General features: G+C 34.9%; 1 pseudogene; it reads left to right on the forward strand.

Annotated features, from left to right (window-relative positions):
• The first annotated feature begins 274 nt into the window (after positions 1–274).
• LOC106379473 lies at positions 275–4,764 on the forward strand (annotated as a pseudogene).
• Positions 4,765–20,824: the final 16,060 nt, after the last annotated feature.

The following is a 20,824-nucleotide window of genomic DNA, read 5'->3' on the forward strand; positions in this document are numbered from 1 at the left end:
GAGTTGATTATTGGAAACACACATATAAATGGACAATTTAAAATGATACATAACCTTTCAACTTAGTTGGAATTCACTACCTTTGGAATTAATTGGGATTGCTATTATTAGTAGATATTTAATTTCGGTAAGCCCGTAATTGTCCGAGAGGCTAGTTGTTGAATGGGACTTGTTAACAAGATTATATTTCAAGGACTGGTTGTACCACATACGTACAAACACTTGTTGTTGAATGAGACTTGTTAACAAGAATATCTTTCAAGGAATGGTTGTTGCACATACGTACAAAGACTTGTTGTTGCATGAGACTTGTTAACAAGATTATCTTTCAAGGACTGGTTGTTGCAAAGAGGTGTAAAGACTCGTTGTTGCGTGGCTATAAGACAAGGGCAGTGTCCGAGAGAACAGATAGAGAGAGAGTGAGTGAGACAGAGAGAAGAGATTTGAAATGTGGAAGAAAGAAGGGATGACTCAATTGCACAAGAAATTGTACAAAGTGACCAAGAGGATTCAACAAGGGATGACCCCTTTGTATTCTGTTGTTCTTACTTCATTGATGACCGTTTCTACAATTACTTCGTCTCCGGTGGTGGAAATGGGGTAAAAATATCTCTTCTTTTTACGAAATCTCCGTTTAAGGTTTTCAAGTTAGGGGATCTGTGAAAGTATCATTTTTTTTGTCTGATTTAGGGTTTCTCATTGTTGTCCTGAGATGTTATCGTATCATTTGTCTGAATAAAATTGAAAACTTTGCTTGATGGGTTTCTTTTCAAAGTGCAGAGTTACGTAGCTTGACTATGAACCGTCTTAGTTTAATGTTTTTGCTCTTGGAGATTCTGTGAAAGTTTATGGCTTTTTTCTATTTTAACACTCATTCGAGTGACTTCATTACCTTATAAACTTGATAGCTCTATCTTTGTTTCTTTTATACTTTTACTGAGCTGAGTCATGAATCTCATTACTGCCCTTGGTTATCTCTTATTATGTAGATTAATAAGTGCATTTGTCTTGAAGATGGTGACATATCTCCATTGCACTCCTACACTGATGAAGATGTAAGCAGCTCTCTCTCTCTCTATATATATTTTTTATTTTTTTATTTTTTTTAACACACTCTATATATATATATATATTATATAGTTTCCATGAAATAAAAAGCAGCAAAGTTTCATTGATGCTATATATGTCTATGTGCTTTGGTGATCAGGAGGAGTCATTTTACACTGCAAGCTGGGCGTGTGTCGTTGAAAGAAACCCATTTGTTGTGGCTGGAGGATTTAACGGCAGAATCCGAGTCATTAACGTCAATGATAAAATGGTTCATAAGGTATTATTGCATTTTATTTATATCAGCTTTAGACCGACATAAAGAGTTAAAGAATGTTAAGAGTTAAAGGATGTTAAGAGTTAAAGGATGTTATTTGTAGGAAAAACTGCTTTTTCATACATGAACAACTCGTATAAGTTCTATTTCTACCCAGACTTGTGAAGTAGTTCAACGCATACATAAACTAACAAATTTCGATTCAACATACCTGAACTTTCACTTTTTAAAAAAAATCAACTTTGACCCTAATTCTGTGAGTCAACTGTTAAGTGTTGACGTTTTCGATATGGGACATTGTGAATCTTTTTTTCTAAAAAAGATCCACAGTCACAAAACGACGTCCTTTTGAGTGAAATTTCATTTAACTCTTCTTCTTCCTTTTTACTTCGTGAAACAGAGAGCAATTGGAGAAATTAGGGTTTCAAATTTATTTAGAAGATTTAACCTTAAAAACTTTGAACGGGTAGAAATCTCAGTTGTTACTGAGAAGAAAATGAGGTAAGTGATTCCACTGCTCTTCTTCTTCTTTTATGGGCTTTTAGATTCTGTGATTTTTTCATATGTTTGTCTCTGTCTCGTGTGTTTATCATTTTAATTGTTCTTCTTTATTCCTTGTTTTGCTAGAGTTGTAAATGTTCTTTTTTCTTCCTTGTTTCAGCTCTACTGGAGAAAAACTGATGAAACTCGGATACAACCACCAACGAGGCCAGAATCTAAAGGTCGTAAGAAGAAGCAAAAGAGGATTAAAGGAAAAAATGAGTCTCCAAAAAAGAAACGAAAGGTTCAATGCGGTGAAGAATCTCCTAAGAAACTTAAAGCTAGCAGGGAAGGAAGGACAATGACGTGTGGACATTGTGGGATAACAGGTCATAATGCTTTTAAATGTCCAAATAGTGGTGCCTCAGTTTATAGAAAGCCAAAAAAAAACACGTTGTCACAAGGAGAAGGGCCAAACCAAGAATCACAGGTACCCCTTTGACTCGTTTTGTTATATGTCATAGTGATTGTTATTTATAGTTTTCTCTACTGTCAGGTATAAGCTTTGATGGAGTTAAGCTTTGATGGAGTTAAAAGCTTTGGTGGTGGATCTGTTTTTTTTTTTTGCTTTAAGTTTTTAGGATCTGTTGGTGCAGGTTTTGTTGGTTCGGTTCTTAGGATGTGCTGTGATACTTTTGTTGTTTCTTTTGGATTCGTACTTGATGATGGTTAAAATAATTTTTTTCTAAACTATGTTTCATCTTGTTAAGACATGATCAATTTACTCCCAATTGATCTCTGTTTAGCGAAGTGTAAAAGAAAGAAGCAGAGTAAATAAAATTTCACTGCAAGCTACGTCGTATTGAGAAACGTCAACACTTAACAGTTGACTCACAGAATTAGGGTCAAAGTTGATTTTTAAAAAATAGAGAAAGTTCAGGTATGTTGATTCGAAATTTGATAGTTTATGTATGCGCTCAACTACTTCACAAGTCTGTGTAGAAATAGAACTTATACGCGTTGTTCGTGTATGAAAAAGCCGTTTTTCCGTTATTTGTATCCCACTAGCAAATGATTCGATTTCTTTCTTGTGTAATCTGTGCTCGCACGTACGCAGACCCTTGTGGGCCATGAAGGTCCAGTGAATGAAATTAGGACACATCCTATGAAACCTCAACTTGTGCTTTCTGCTAGCAAGGTATATATGCACCTCTTGGCTTTTTCTTTTTTTTTTGGTACTGATGTTCATTTTATTTGGATTGAGGATTAAGAGCTCTTACGATTTTGATTGGATCAGGATGGATCTGTTCGATTGTGGAATATTGAAACTGGGATTTGTATTCTGGTATTTGCTGGAACTGGAGGTCATCGATCCGAAGTTCTAAGTGTGGTAAGCCAATATGGTTTTTAAACAGTGTGAAAGAAAACAATAATCTAATTCAGTTTTATGTCACTTGATATAATAAATGTAGACACTTCAGTCTAACCATCTTATCTTATAAATCTGTAGGACTTTCATCCCTCTGATATGACTCGTTTTGTTAGTTGTGATATGGAAGCCACTACTAAGATATGGTCAATGACAGGTATGAGTAATTTTTCCCACACTTGAAAGGAACTTCCTTTCTCTTTCAGTTTGTATGATCTCTATTATTCTTTGGCTGCCTTCAGAGTCTTGGAAGTATGTTGAAATGTCATTCACATGGAAGGATGATCAAAAAACATTCCCAACACAAGTTGTACAATTCCCTGTAAGTATTTTTCTGTTTCTTTGTCCTTGTAACAACGAGTGACACACATGTCTTGTTGTAACATTACTTCTATGTGCAGGCATTTACAGCTTCAGATCGTTCAAATTTACTAAACTGTAACCGTTGGTATGGTGATAACATTCTTTCAAAGGTTAGCCCAGGAGTCAATAATGGATAAGATAAAAACCGAAAGGCTAATCTTGTGTTCTATATATCTGGTTTCAGGGTGACGCGTGTGACATCAGGTTGTGGCCACCACAACTTAAAGAGAATTCTCCTGGAGAGGTTAGGATCTCATTTCTACTCTATACGACAAATTAAGTGATTCAGTTAATTAAAAATTGTTACAGATTAAAGTTTTTTTGTGTTGCTGTTTTTGCAGGGTGATTATTATGTTAGACTTGTATACGCTATTCCAGATAGTTATCACCGGATTATTAAGTTTTCTTGCGACCTCTCTATGAAATTTGTTTCAATAGGTGTGTGAGATCAGAAAGCTATAATCTATACATTTAAACTATACTTGAAACTTTTCTTGTGAAACATTCTTGTTTGGTTGGTTGGTCATCAGGGAATGATAAAGGCGACATTTATGTCTGGGATTTAAAGAGTTTCCCTCCTGTTTTGGTTACAGTGTAAGTACACAGTATCTTTAAATACAAATGAATAAGCTTCACTTTGGTGTCTTTGTTGTATTCTTGACATGACTCTCTGTTGCTATACAGGTTATCACACTATAAATCAAAGTCTCTGATCAGGCAAACCGCTATGTCCACTGATGGAACGTATGTTCATCTTCTCTCACACCAATATATCATTATTTTAATAATCAGTTGTTACTTACTTTAAACAAAAATGCAAAGCATTTGATTCCTGACACACTTCGTTTCTTTCCATGGCATTGTAGCACAATTCTTGCTACCTCCGAGGACGGGACCTTATGGCGTTAGGACGTGGAGAGGCACTAGAAGAAGATGTGCTGGCTGCTTTTTAGAAGTACATAAGGAATAAGGAATAATGATAAGAGACAGGTCAGACGATCTTGGAAAGCTGTCAGCTGGTATTTAAGTTGTCTATAAGCAAGAGTATAGGGGAGAGATATCAATGATTTGATCATGTGGTTGTAAAGAGAGAAGAGTCTCTCGTGTGGAAGGCTTTCTTTGTAATCCTTGTTTTGAATCAATAATAGAAAAATAATCTTCTCTTAAATCACAACTTCTTATCAATACGTCACAATCTATGTAACACAAGCCTAGTCTTTGTAGGAATTGATGGATTAGGAGACTTAAAGATATGCATTGGTGCAAAAGTGGACTATGGTGTTCTTATCAATACGTTACAATCTACATAATACAAGCCTAGTCTTTGTAGCAACTGATGGATTAGGAGTCTTAAGATATGCATTGCTACGAATGCGGACTATCTATCTATCTAGCACATATTGCGATTCCCTGAGACCTGAAGATGCTTATTTATGCCTCATTAACTTCACTTCGGTAACCAAACGTTTTTCCAAGGGAACAACAACAACGGGTTCAAAAGTACGACACTACACACAACAACAACAAAGCTGCGCATAACAACAGTAGCAGCCACAGGTTTCAGCTTGTGTTTGATTCTCCACAGTTCGATATGGCCTCATTCGATTACAGAGATGTTATGTCAATGCCGGGAGTAGTAGAAGATGGATAGTATGCAGCAGAAGCAGCAAGATGTATCCATATGGTTCTAAGTTTTGGGGAATAGATTTCATCTTCTGGTTTATTTTTTTTATCTTTGGTGTTCTTACATTCTCTCTACAATGTAATATTTTGTGGGTCTGTCTCTCTGTCTCCTCGCTGGTACTGTGTTTGTAAGGGAGTCTCTGAAACTCTCTGTTACTGTGTGTGTCTTGGTCTCGGCTGGTGAAAAACTCTCTCATCATCAGCTTCTTTTAGTTTACACACCCCATACTTGGGGGACGAACATAATGTATGTTTTCATCTATACTATTAAAGCAAAATACCTACTAGAATTTTGCCCATAATTTCATTCTATAATTAAAATTTTATGTCATTGAAATAATATTATAATATTAATGATGAGATCCTTTTAAAATTTATAAAATAAAGAAAATAAAAATAGAAAAAACAGACCAGACCCACCTAAAAATTTATTGCTGGAAAAAAAAGGAAACAAATGGATCAACCTATAATTAGTGTTCGCTGGAAAAAGAAAATTAACATACTCAATATTCACCTCTACTAATTAAATCAATAAATATAAACAATACAAAAACTATAAAATTCAATCCGTCTAACTAAAATGATGAATACAAATATAATCTAATATAACTTACGGTTTTTTGTTTCATCGTATCTCGGTTTCTCCCTTCAATAAAATCGTCGGAAGAGTTCCAAAAATTATCAAGAAGCCTTAAAAAAAAACTTTACTTTCTTTTATTTTTTGGGAAAGAGTTATAAAATCATATTTAATAACTCCAAACCCATTTTTGACCCACGAAATCCGTTTGTATAAAATAATTTTGTATTTTCAGTATGCATTAAAAAGCCCAATATCTTTTTAAGTTTATAGGTTACATTTAATAAAAATTACTAAATGAGCATAAATACATCTTTTTCTATCATGTCCAACATATAAGTATATTTTTAAATACATAAAAATCAAAAACAATTGTAAATAGATTAGATTATCTTATATAAAATATATAATCTTATAATTAACAAATTTGTACCAAAATTTGAAAAAGAAACAAATACCGCGTTTTCAAAATCTAGTATTATATATAATATAATAATAGATTTCATCTCTCTTTATTTTGTGTTCTTACTTTCACTCTACAATGTAATTTTTTTTCTGAGTCCGTCTCTCTGTCTATTCGCTTATAATGTGTTTGTAAGGAGTCTCCGAAATACCTTCTTTTTAACCACTTATTTTTTAATCACTTAATTATCTATACTATTAAAGCAGGATCATATTGTCTTTTTTACCTTAGTCTGTCATTTTCTTTACTAACATTGCATGTTTCATTAAGGGCAATCAAGTAATATTAATAGCACATCTATATTGGGTCTTTTTCCGGATCCAGCCCACATCAGATCTCTCTTGGGCCATTTGGGCCGATTAAGAAATCAGATCCAATTCTCACATATTTTTTTTTCTTTGGGCCATTGAGTCGAAGTTCAAATAATTTTTTTCAACAATTCTTAATTATTTTTTTTCTTTTCTTAATATAATTTAAGTATTCATAAAAAAAATTGATTTTTTCATTAAAAAGTATATAATTTTTGTTATTAAAATATTAACCACATAATAAAATAAATTTATCAGGGTTATACCAACTTAATTCATTAAAGAAATAAATTTTAATTTTTAAAACATAAACAGTCATTTAAAATAAAATACGATAAATAAAGATAAAAAGTTTAAGTCTTTTATAAAATAAAACACAAATATATGAAAATATGACATTTACTAAATATTTGTCAATTGAAAAAAAAGAAAATAAACCCGCGAGTCTTTTATAAAATAAAACACAAATATATAAAAATATGATATTTACTAAATAATTGTCAATTGAAAAAAAAAATAATAATAAACCCGCGCTTTGAAAGCGCGGATCAAAATCTAGTTGAAAGTTAAAATTGGAATACACAGAAAAACAACCTTTGTTAAGCACTAAAACCACTTTGAAATTTGGCCTGGTTGATTAAATATTTTTTACATGAATATGTTAACTGTTACTGAATGTGTTTGTTGCAAGTGGGTCGTTGGTACATGAACATGGCTGCATGGGTCAGAGCTCCCACCGACCATGGAACACGAGCACACTCAAAAACTCCAAAAGAAAAGAAAAAATTAGTTACTCCAGATATAAATTGGATTGAGTTTTATTATATTGACTGGGTGATTGTGGTCGGGCGGTAAGGAAGCGGGACTGGAACACTAACACGTTTTAGGTTCGACCCATTTGTTGTGCGAAATTAAGTCACAATTATCCTGACCACTTAACACGGATAAGGGTCCATCTTTTTAAGATCCATTTGAATGCCCGGAAAGAGAATCTATCCGTTGACTACATCTCTTCTTGGAAATTAGTCTAGGCTTCTCCATGGACCTAAGATACTCCAGGTTAACAATTCTACTTGGAAGGCATGTGTGTTTGTTGCAAGTACCTCGTTTGGTAATGGAGCATGGATCAGTGCTTCTATTGACCGGCGATCGAGCCCACACACCAAACAAAAAGAAAATAAAAATGACAAATATATGATTCTTCAATTAAGATATTCTTAAATACCTTTTTTCTTTTGCTTAACATTTTCATTATTCCCATCTTTTAATTGTTTTATCAACTCTATAGAAAAGAGACAATTCAACGTATAGTAGAAACTCAATAAAGAAAAAATAAATTAATAAACACTATAAATTAATAATTTTTTTGGTTCCAAATTAGAACTGTTCAAAAATAATAATAGCTTTTTAGAAAATCTTATGTAAATATGTGATCCCATTAAAATCATAAATTAATAATCTATTTATATATACATTTTATATAAGTACAAACTAAATATTATATTATTGGTTTTGTATTCATAATGACATTATTCTATTTTTCTTAAAATTTTAATATATTTTGAAATATTTAGTAAAATTATATCGAAAACCATATTTGAATTTTATGAAACATAAAAATATACACCAAATAATATAATAAAAAATGAAAGTCTAATTTCTGAAATTAAATTAATGTATATATGGTAAAATAAATTATTTTCTTATTTAATAAATAAAAATAGAAAAATAAAAATAAAATCTAAAAAAGAAAACTTTTTGTAAATCAATTATTTTGGCTATTTGGCTAGTTTCTAGAATGATAAGAGACAGGTCAGAGGATCTGGGATAACTGCGATCTGGTACTGTGGAGAGTCTAGGGGAGAGATATCAATGATTTGATCAAGTGGTTGTAAAGAGAGTAGAGTCTCTCGTGTTTTGAATCAATAAAAACATTATCTTCTCTCTCTTAAATCACAACTTATCAATACGTTACAATCTATGTAACACAATCCTAGTCTTTGTAGCTAGGAATTGATGGATTAGGAGTCTTGAGACATGCATTGTTTCAAAAGCGGACTATCTATCTAGCCAGGCCGGCTTAACCATTTCATAGGTTCATAGGCATTGAGGCAATTTTCCAAAATAGGTCCTTAACTCTTAAAATATTTTTTATTCTTATCAAAATTGTATATTTTTCAAAAATATGAAACCAAATGCTTAAAATATTATATGCTCACATAAGGGATTAAAAGTGATTAGAGTCGTATTAAAACAATTTCACAGAAAATGTTTTTATACCATCAGATTTCAAATTTGTATTAGCACTTGTTTTCAAAATTTTGTTAAATGTTCAGCATGATACAATCTATTTGTCAAGTACTAGAAAGAAGTGACACACATTTCGGAATAAATTTTGATCTGTCTAAATTAAAAAAACCTAATTACTATAAGTTCTTAAAGAAGTCGACAGAAAAAGTTTTTTAAAAAATAAAATAATATTAAAAATATAGAGCATCTATACTATTAATTGCGAAGTAATTTTTCGCATTCGAGCTCTCACGTTAAAAGTTAGGAACGAATTTAAATTATTTTGATTAGATAATTGAATAAATTAATAATAATAAGAATCATCCAAAATCTAAAAACATATTTTAAAATAAAAATATAAGGGTTTTTTTTTCAAATATGACCTAAAATTTCATATCAAACACAAAAAATAACCTATGTTTTTTTTTGAAACTTTATTTTTCTCCATTCACCGTAAAAGTTCGAGTTATTCACGAAAATACCATTACATTTTTTTTTTCTTTTTCTTTGAAAATGAATTTTTTACCTTATCATCCTCATCTTCCCCAAGTATTTACAATATTGTCTTTGCTATCAATACACTAACCACCATGAACAACCAATTTGAAGCTTTTAATGCACTAAAGTTTCAATTTTTACTCTTCATATCTCATTACTTATACACACAAATCACATTTCTTTCACTCTCTCTTCAAATTCATAAAAAAAAACAAGATTTTGATTACAAGCTTTGTAAGGTTTCATAGAGACATTGAAACTCATGATTCGTGGTCATTAACGACTTGGTAGCTTTTGTAGTGAAGTTTTGGGTGCTTGGAGAAGCTAAGCAAGTCATCCCACACGTTCAAGGTATGAAATCGTTTTTTCTCAGATCTGTTTCGCGAAGACTTTCAGAAGACTTCACTAAATGTGTTCTCCATCAAGAAGACTTCTCTAGAAATCTTCTAACTTTCCTTTATTAAGAAAAAAAACTGAAAAATCCCATAGAAGACTTCTCGAGAAGTCTTCTCGGATAGACATGTTAGTTTTGCAATTGACCGAAATTTGTCAGAAATTTGACTTTTTATAGAAGACTTCCCGTGAAAAACTTCTATAGAAGTCTACTAAAAGTTTTGCCGAAGTCTTTTCACTGTCGCAAGAAGTCTGTGTGGATTACTTTTGTAATTGAAAAATAATAGTAAAACATTTAATATAAATGAGAAGACTTCTTGAGAAGTCTTCTCAAATTTTATTATGGATTTTGGTCAAACCTTTGGAAATGTCAAATATAGTCAAAAGTATCTCACGTAGACTTCTTACAACATTGAGAAAACTTTTAGAAGACTTCTATAGAAGTCTTCCCCGAGAAATCTTTTATAAAAAGTCAAATTTCTGACTAACTTCGGTCAATTGCAAAACTAACATGTTTATCCGAGAAAACTTTTCAAGAAGTCTTCTCTGGCATTTACGAGAATTTTTCAAATTTAAAAGTAAGCCAATATTTACAAAGGAAGACTTCTCAAGATGTCTTCTGTAGAGTAGACTTCCTAAGAAGTCTTCATTCGTAAATTTACAATTGCAAAAAATGACCTAAATAAAATACTTCCATAGAAGTCTTCTGCGTAAATGTTTTATAAACTTTCATTTTCTCTACAATTAAAATGCCTTTTAATATTTTCTTATTAATTCATGTGTATTAGTCAATATTGAGGCTCCTGGGGGAAATTCATAACTTATTTGGTGATTATTATGTGATTTCAAATATTTATGTTTACTAATGTTTCTAGCTAATCCGAGAAGTTTTCTAAGAGAGGACTTCTGGAGAAGTCTTCTATGTTAGATTTCTAGAGTGTTAAATAACTTCAAGGTATGTTTTTAACTTTCAAAAGTGTTAAGTAACTTCAAGAATATCAAGTCATGTGGTTTAATGTGTTTTATTAGATGATAAGATATATTTTTTTAACTTATATGAGATTTAAAATTTCAATTTTCACTAAAAATTCAAGTTTGATATTTTGTGAATTTGACTAAGTTTTTTTGTGAAGTCTTTTCCCTTAATTATATTAAATTTGACTAAGTTTTTGTGTTATTGTGTTTCATTATGAGAGTAGAATGATTAGAAAAAATTTCTTGGTATGTTGTACCAATAACTTCAATAATGTCAAGTACTTTTGGCAAAACATGAACATATTTTCTAAATTCTTTTGACTAACATCTCTTCAAGTTTACAAAAGAATTTACAACTAAAATAGTACACATACAAATCATAAAACAGGGCATAAACAAAACTATTACACATGGAACTAAATATCATTCTTCAACATAGATAAGCTTGGACTCCACTTGACATCATTACTTTGTACCATTTTGGGCAGAAGTATTCGGAAAAATACATTAGAAAGAAGTCTTCCAAGAGCTTTCCGAGAGTCCAAGATTTTTCTGAGAAGTCTTCCAAAGTTTGACTCATATCTCAAAAAAATCTGCATATTCAAAAACAATCAAATGGCTTCAAAACAGAGAAGTTTCAAAAATAATTTTTTATGCTAAAATAATAAACAAAACAATCACATTAGGTTGAATCTTTAACTTTTTTGAATCTAATATATAAAACACACAAAATACATATTCAAAATTTGTACCACTTTGGGGAGAAAACTTCAGAAGACTTCCTGAAGACTTTGTGGGACGTCTTCTAGCATAAAAATGCATTAGAAAACTTCCTAAGAAGTATTCCGAGAGTCTTCCAAGAGTTTTCCAAAGTCTGACTTAGATCTAAAAAATTTACACATTCAAAAGCATTCAGTTGGCTTCAAAACAGAGAAAGCTTCAAAAATATTTTTGTATGCTGAATAATAATGAAAACAGTCATATTAGGTTGAATCTAAAACTTTTTAGAATCTAATATATAAAACACACAAAATACATATCCAAAATTTATACCACTGTGGGCAGAAGACTACGAAGTCTTCTAGCATAAAATGCATTAGAAGACTTGCCTAGAAGTCTTGCGAGGAGTCTTCCGAGAGTCTTCTGAGAAGTCTTTCAAAGTCTGTCTCATATCTGAAAATTCTGAAAATTCAAAAACATTCAAATGACTTGAAAACAGAGAAAAACTTCAAAAATATAATTTTATGCTTAAATAATAAACAAAACAGTCACATTAGGTTGAACCTATTGCTTTTTAGAATCTAATATATAAAACACACAATAATACATATACAAAATTTATAAATCTACCTTTGAAAGAGTGAAATATGAGAACCATGTAATGAAAATTCTGCAAAAAGATGATAAATTAGTGAGAAGACGTAAGAAAAAAATGAGAAATGAATTTAAAGTTTGGTGTTTTGATGTTCAAAGAGATTAGAGAGAGGTTGGAGAGTTTAAGAGTGGGAAACATTACATTTTTGTTACAGCCATTTGAGAGGAAGAAATAAAATGTGTAAATTTTCTTTATATATGGAGACCAAAATTTCAATTACGTTAAATATTTTCGATACAGAAGACTTCTGGAAGACTTCGCTTTACGCGGAAAACTTAAATTCAACTAAATTTTAAGCGGGAATATGCCAGAAGATTTTTTGAAGTCTTCAAAACCATAACTTAATCAAATAACTACCTAAATAGCAAATAACAATTCATTAAAGTTAAAATCAACTTATAAAATGTTTAACATACAAAAAACTAAACAAATGTAGGTCAATTTTTTTTAAGAAAACTTTAAGATTCCAAAATCTAATTCTAAATACAAACAATACTATAACATATGTTACTAAACCCTAAACCAAAGTCTTCTCGGAGTTTTCCATACCTTATAATCAAATAACTAAGCAAAAACACTTCCTTAAACTTAAAAGATACTTAAAAAGTGTTTAAATCAAGTTATTAGATAGTCGCTAAACACACATAGGTCAAACTAAAAAAAAATGAAAAAGATAAAATTTCAAAATGTAACCCTAAAATACCAACAATATTATAACATTTGTTACTAAAACCTAAACCTAAACCAAATGCTATCATGACTCAATCTACATTCACTCATCTATGTTAAAAATAATTCAATTTTAGTAAAACTAAATTTCCATCATTTAGAAATGTTTTTTAATACATGATTTCGATTTTTTTTTCTCTTTTAAAATATTTTTTTTTATAAAATTTATTAATTACTTTTAAGATCTACAATATGAGAAGACTTCCCCTAGAAAACTTTTAGAAGAATTCGATTTAGGCGGAAAACCTAAATTCTTCTAAAATTTAGGCGGAAACCCTAAATTCTACTAAGATTTAGGTAGAATATGTCAGACCCTAAATCGAAATCATGTGAGTCTTCCAGACCCTATAATCAAATAACTAAGCAAAACACTTTGTTAAACTCACTACAAGAAAACACATGCTTAACGACGAAAATTAACGAGGAAAAAAAATCCTCGTAAATTTGCGTCGAGTTTACGACGAATTTACGTGAAAAACTAAAGTCATCGTTATTTCCTCGTAACGTAACGACAAAACTGTTTCGTCGTAAAGTGGATGTAACTTTACGAGTATTTTACGAGGAAAAACTATTTCCTCGTAAATACGACGTAAACTTTGCGTGGTATTTACGAGGGAATAGCTTACGTGTATTTAGCGAGGAAATTTTTGAATCCACCAACTTTATAGGTGTTACACGTTTTTTTTGCCCACCTAATTAATTTTCGTCGTAAATTCATAGCAAAATTACAACTACCAGATTCGAATTTTCCTATAAATATGGATGTTTAAACATCATTTTAAACACACCAACAACAAAAAACGTGAAAGAAAAAAAAATGGCTGGCTCCGGGAATATTTACGAGTTGCGGAAGTGGATGTATATGCATAGAGATGCTAACGGGAGAGTGACGAAAGAATACCTTGCGGGTCTGGAGACATTTATGCATCAAGCAGATTCAACACCGCTCGCCCAAGAAAGTGGTAAGATGTTCTGTCCTTGTCGGAAATGCAACAATTCGAAACTGGCAAACCGTGAAAATGTTTGGAAGCATTTAATAAATAGAGGTTTCACGGCAAATTACTATATCTGGTTTCAACATGGAGAAGGTTTTAATTATGATCAGAATGAAGCTAGTAGTAGTAATAGCAATTTTCAGGAAAAAGAACCGGTTGATCATCATTTGCATAATGAACATAGTTACCAGCAAGAGGAGATGGTAGATTATGATAGGGTTCATGATATGGTAGCTGATGCATTCGTAGCTCATGATGGAGATGAAGAACCTAATATAGATGCAAAAAAGTTTTACGAAATGTTAAACGCGGCGAATCAACCACTTTACAGTGGTTGTAGAGAAGGTCTCTCTAAATTGTCGTTAGCTGCTAGAATGATGAATATTAAAACTGATCACAATCTACCTGAAAGTTGCATGAACGAATGGGCGGACTTGTTTAAAGAGTATTTGCCGGAAGACAATGTGTCTGCTGATTCTTATTATGAGATTCAGAAACTGGTTTATAGTCTTGGGTTGCCTTCTGAGATGATAGATGTTTGCATCGACAACTGCATGATCTATTGGGGAGATGATGAGAAGCTAGAAGAATGTCGATTCTGCAAGAAGCCACGATTCAAGCCGCAAGGACGGGGACGTAATAGGGTACCATACCAAAGGATGTGGTACCTACCAATTACAGACAGATTGAAAAGATTGTATCAATCAGAGCAGACTGCTGGAAAGATGAGATGGCATGCCGAGCATACTCAGACGGATGGTGAGATGACTCATCCATCAGATGCAAGAGCCTGGAAACATTTCAACAAAGTACATCCAGATTTCGCTAGCAATATCCGGAATGTGTATCTCGGATTATGCACAGATGGATTTAGTCCGTTCGGAATGTCAGGGAGACAATATTCATTGTGGCCAGTCTTTCTTACTCCATACAACCTGCCACCGGAGATGTGCATGCAACGGGAGTTACTATTCTTGACCATATTAATACCTGGTCCGAACCATCCAAAAAGGTCCCTGGATGTTTTCCTACAACCACTGATAAAAGAGTTGAAGGATTTGTGGTCAACAGGGGTGAGGACGTATGACTGTTCAACGAAGACGAATTTTACGATGCGAGCGATGCTTTTGTGGACCATAAGTGATTTCCCTGCCTATGGGATGTTGTCTGGATGGACTACACATGGGAGATTAGCTTGTCCATATTGTAATGGAACGACAGATGCGTTTCAACTGAAGAATGGTAGGAAGACAAGTTGGTTTGATTGTCACCGTCGATTTCTTCCCATTGGCCATCCTTACCGAAGAAACAAGAATTTGTTTAGGCACAAAAGGGTTGTGAGAGACACTCCTCCTCCATATCTAACTGGAGAACAAATTGAAGCGCAAATCGACTACTACGGAGCTAACGAAACAGTTCGTTGGGGTGGTAATTGGCATGTCCCTCGTAATATGCCAGATTCTTACGGTGTTCATCACAACTGGCACAAGAAGAGTATATTTTGGGAGTTGCCATATTGGAAGGATCTTCTTCTGCGCCACAACCTCGATGTGATGCATATAGAGAAGAATTTCTTTGAGAACATCATGAATACAATATTGAATGTCCCAGGGAAGACAAAAGACAACATAAAATCGAGGTTGGACTTGCCGGATATTTGCTCAAGAAGCGAGTTACATATTAAAAGCAATGGACAAGTTCCCGTTCCGATATTCAGATTATCTTCAGAAAAAAAGTCGGTGTTGTTCAACTGGGTGGCATCAGAAGTGAAGTTCCCCGATGGGTATGTTTCGAATCTCTCTAGATGTGTTGAAAAGGGTCAAAAGTTCTCCGGGATGAAGAGTCATGATTGTCATGTATTTATGCAACGACTACTGCCCTTTGCATTTGCGGAGCTACTTCCAACAAACGTACATGAAGCACTTGCAGGTACGTAGTGTATTATATCACAATAATTTACAAAATAATATATGACTAACAATGTGTTTAATTTTTTTTTGAATATAAAAGGCATTGGAGCATTTTTCAGGGATCTGAGCACACGCACTCTTAAAGAAGAAGTTGTGGAACAGCTTCAGGAGAACATTCCCATCTTATTGTGCAACTTGGAGAAGATATTTCCTCCCGGATTTTTTGACGTCATGGAGCATCTAGCTGTCCACCTCCCATATGAGGCATTGCTTCGTGGACCTGTACATTACGGATGGATGTATCAGTATGAGCGAGCCATGAAATATTTGAAGGGAAAAGCAAAGAACCTCGCCAAAGTTGAAGGTTCTATAATTGCTGGAAGTTTGACGGAAGAAGTTTCTCACTTCACATCGTACTACTTTGCGTCAAAAGTACGTACACGGAGAAGAGCTCCAAGAAGATATGATGATGGTGGTGTTGCGCCAACATATGCAGTTGCTGGTGTTCCAGACATCTTTAGCCAGATTGGGCGACTCGGTGGGAAGTGTAAAGAGGTTTGGTGGTCGAGTGAAGAAGACGCTCATAGTGCACACACCTATATTCTACTCAATTGCGAAGATCCATTGATGCGTTATTTTGAAAGGTAACATATATTGACACTTCGAAACACATATAAGTATAATTAATTGTATAATTGCGAGAGATTCATTCCTATAAAATGTGATTTTACAGCCTATTTGTTTCTCAAGTCGAAGAAACATTTCCTGGTATATCCACAAGTGACGTAGACAAAAGGAAAGATCAACACTTCATTAAGTGGTTGCGGAATCAGGTACTAACTAAAACTTTTTTTCATACATTATCTGTATTTCATTAACATTCTCTTTATTTTTGCAGGTTGATTATGACGACGACGATGCAGATTATCCTAAGTGGTTACACGAAGTAATTCAATCTCCACTTGTAAAGGTCACCACATCACAGATGTATTTCACACGAGGCTATACTTTTCATACATATGACTATGGTAGACAGCGGGCGACCAGTAACTATGGAATATGTGTGAAAGGGGAAACAGATTTCTACGGGATCTTGACGGAGATTATTGAAGTCGAATTTCCAGGGATACTGAAGCTGAAATGCGTCCTCTTCAAATGTGAATGGTTCGACCCCGTCGTCAACAGAGGTGTTCGGTCTAACAAATTCGGTGTAGTTGATGTCAACGGTGGACGAAGGTACAACAAATTCGAGCCTTTCATCTTAGCTTCACAAGCAGACCAAGTTAGCTTCCTTCCATACCCTCGGATGAGAGATTCAGGTATAAATTGGTTAGCAGTGATCAAAGTTACACCTCGAGGACGAATCATCAGTGGAGAAGAACCACCATTGCAAGAAGAACAGATAAATGAAGTCGAGGAACCTGAACAAGAAATTGATGACATCCTTCTCATTGATCCGCATAATCACGAGTACGAAGATCTTACCGATGATGCCACAGACGAAGCTGTTGAAGACGAGTTTAATGAAAATGATGATGTTTCTAGTGATGACGAGAATGTCGATGTATCCGATTGATGTATTTGTTTTATGAATAAGATGAGGGAGTTTGTTTTATGAATAAGATAATGTGGGGTTTGTTTTATGAATAAGGTAATGCTGGGAGTTTGTTTTATGAATAAGCAAATGTGGGATATTGTGGTTTGGAATGGAAATAAAGATGGAGTTTGGAATATATGAAGTAGAAAATAAGGAATATGGGGTTTCGGGTTTTTGGTTTCGGGTTTTGGGTTTTGGGTTTCGGGTTTGGGCTTTCGGGTTTCGGGGTTTGGGGTTCTAGGGATATATGAAGTAGAAAATTAAAGATGGGGGTTTGGAATATATGAAGTAGAAAATTAAAGATGGGGGTTTGGGTTTCGGGTTTCGGGTTTCGGGTTTGGGGTTTCGGGTTTGGGGTTTCGGGTTTCGGGTTTGGGGTTTCGGGTTTAGGGTATGGGGTTTGGGGGTTGGGGTTTCGGGTTTCGGGTTTCGGGTTTCTGATTCTAGGGATTTAAACATAACACTCGTTAATTCCACGTAAGCACAAATCGTCGTAAAGTCCACGCAGGATGAAATCGTCGTAAAGTCCACGCAGGATGAAATCGTCGTAAAGTCCACGTAGGATGAAATCGTCGTAAAGTCCACGCAGGATTAAATCGTCGTAAAGTCCACGTAAGACAACGAGGAAATAACGACGAAACCTAAAATTAAATATGGGGTTTGGGGTTCTAGGGATATATGAAGTAGAAAATTAAAGATGGGGGTTTGGAATATATGAAGTAGAAAATTAAAGATGGGGATTTGGGTTTCGGGTTTCGGGTTTGGGGTTGCGGGTTTCGGGTTTGGGGTTTCGGGTTTGGGGTTTCAGGTTTCGGGTTTCGGGTTTCGGGTTTCGGGTTTCGGGTTTCGGGGTTGGGATTTCGGGTTTGGGGTTTCGAGTTTCGGGTTTCGGGTTTGGGGTTTCGGGTTTTGGGTTTCGGGTTTCGGGGTTGGGGTTTCGGGTTTCGGGTTTCGGGTTTCGGGTTTCGGGTTTGGGGTTTGGAATATATGAAGTAGAAAATTAAAGATGGGGGTTTGGAATATATGAAGTAGAAAATAAGGAATATGGGGTTTGGGGTTTGGGGGTTGGGGTTTCGGGTTTCGGGTTTCTGATTCTAGGGATTTAAACATAACACTCGTTAATTCCACGTAAGCACAAATCGTCGTAAAGTCCACGTAGGATGAAATCGTCGTAAAGTCCACGCAGGATGAAATCGTCGTAAAGTCCACATAGCATAAAATCGTCGTAAAGTCCACGTAGGATGAAATCGTCGTAAAGTCCACGTAGCATAAAATCGTCGTAAAGTCCACGTAAGACAACGAGGAAATAACGACGAAACCTAAAATTAAATATGGGGTTTGGAATATATGAAGTAGAAAATTAAAGATGGGGGTTTGGAATATATGAAGTAGAAAATAAGGAATATGGGGTTTGGGGTTTGGGGTTTCGGGTTTCAGGTTTCGGGTTTGGGGTTTGGGGTTTCGGGTTTCAGGTTTCGGGTTTGGGGTTTGGGGTTTCGGGTTTCAGGTTTCGGGTTTGGGGTTCTAGGGATATATGAAGTAGAAAATTAAAGATTGGGGTTTGGAATATATGAAGTAGAAAATTAAAGATGGGGATTTGGGTTTCGGGTTTCGGGTTTCGGGTTTGGGGTTTCGGGTTTGGGGTTTCGGGTTCCGGGTTTGGGGTTTCGGGTTTCGGGTTTCGGGTTTCGGGGTTGGGGTTTCGGGTTTGGGGTTTCGAGTTTCGGGTTTCGGGTTTGGGGTTTCGGGTTTTGGGTTTCGGGTTTCGGGTTTCGGGGTTGTGGTTTCGGGTTTCGAGTTTCGGGTTTCGGGTTTCGGGTTTGGAATATATGAAGTAGAAAATTAAAGATGGGGGTTTGGAATATATGAAGTAGAAAATAAGGAATATGGGGTTTGGGGTTTCGGGTTTCGGGTTTGGGGTTTGGGGTTTCGGGTTTCGGGGTTGGGGTTTCGGGTTTCGGGTTTGGGGTTTGGGGTTTGGGGTTTCGGGTTTCGGGTTTCGGGTTTGGGGTTCTAGGGATTTAAACATAACCCTCGTTAATTCCACGTAGGATGAAATCGTCGTAAAGACCACGTAAAAAGATTTAAACATAAATCACGTTAATTCCACGTAAGCAAAATCGTCGTAACGTACACGTAAAGAAAAACACGGGCCTTTGTGATTCCTCGCCATTTCCTCGTAAAAAAAAACACGGGCCTTTGTAACTGCTCGCTATTTCGTCGTAAATTTACGACGAATTTGCGACGATATGTAATCTTATATATACACCCGACCGCTCACTCTTTCTTTCCTCTCTACTTCCTCTCTACTTCCTCTCCATTTCGTAGCAATGGTAAACCTCTCTGATTCCTCTCTAATTTGGTTAGTTTAGGATATATTAGGTGGTTAGTACAGGGAATTTAGATAGGTTTGCGGATTTTATGTTATTTAGTGTTGATTAGGTGGATAATGTTGGAAAATATATTGTTGATGTTAATTTTAAAAATTTCATTTTTTTTTCCAGGTTCGAAAAGGAAGACTTACTGCCCATTACAGAGAGATCTTCGGTGAGCCGGGTAGTCGTTTAGACCCGGCCTCTTCTTCCGCTCCCAGTTCTTCGGGCCAGGAGACTGTCCCCGAGACTCAGTACACTCAGAGAGTCTCTGGGTCTACTTCTTCTAGTGCACCATCGGCTCCTCATGTGCCTCCTCCGATGCCTCCTCCTGTGCCTCCTCCGATGGCACCTCCGATGGTCGCTGATATTCATCCTGATCTGATGGTGCCTCCGAGTGCTCCTTACTCGCAGTACACGGTAGAGGACATTCTCAGTCTGCCAGGCAGAGAAGGTTTACCAGTCATCGACCCAGACCGACCGGACGGAACGTTGTGGTATGTTGCATTAATTTTTTTAATTCGTTTAAATATCTTTTATAACATTAAAAAATAATTTATATTTTAAATTTGTATTTTCCAGGTGGGGGGTTGACGGATGTCTTGCATCGGACGTAACCGACACGATCAAGGGTTACTTCTCCATGGCACATCCAAACTGGAGTAAGACGCCTCACTACGTCAGAAAGACGTGGTTCAAAATTTACGCTGTAAGTTTCTATTAATTAATTATATATTTTTTAATTTTTTCATGATTTATATATATACTTTCTAAAAAACTAATTGTTAATTTATTTTTTCCAACAGCAAAAATATAATTGGGCTTTGGGGATCACTGAGAGGGTGAGGAAGAAGTTTAACGCGAAAGCGAAAGTTCGCTTGTTGGACACGGTCTCCAACTGGAAGGGTGACTGGATCGTGAAGGGGTATGAGCGTGGCAAACCCGCTGAGCTCACCACGGACGTGTGGGATGGCCTCATCCGTTATTGGCGCCTTCCTGATTCGATTAGAATCGCCCAGGCTTGCTCTAACTCCCGTAACACGGTCGATGAGCACGGGAACGGG

Source organism: Brassica napus, chromosome C5, assembly GCF_020379485.1.
Source record: "Brassica napus cultivar Da-Ae chromosome C5, Da-Ae, whole genome shotgun sequence".
Classification (NCBI taxonomy): Eukaryota; Viridiplantae; Streptophyta; class Magnoliopsida; order Brassicales; family Brassicaceae; genus Brassica; species Brassica napus.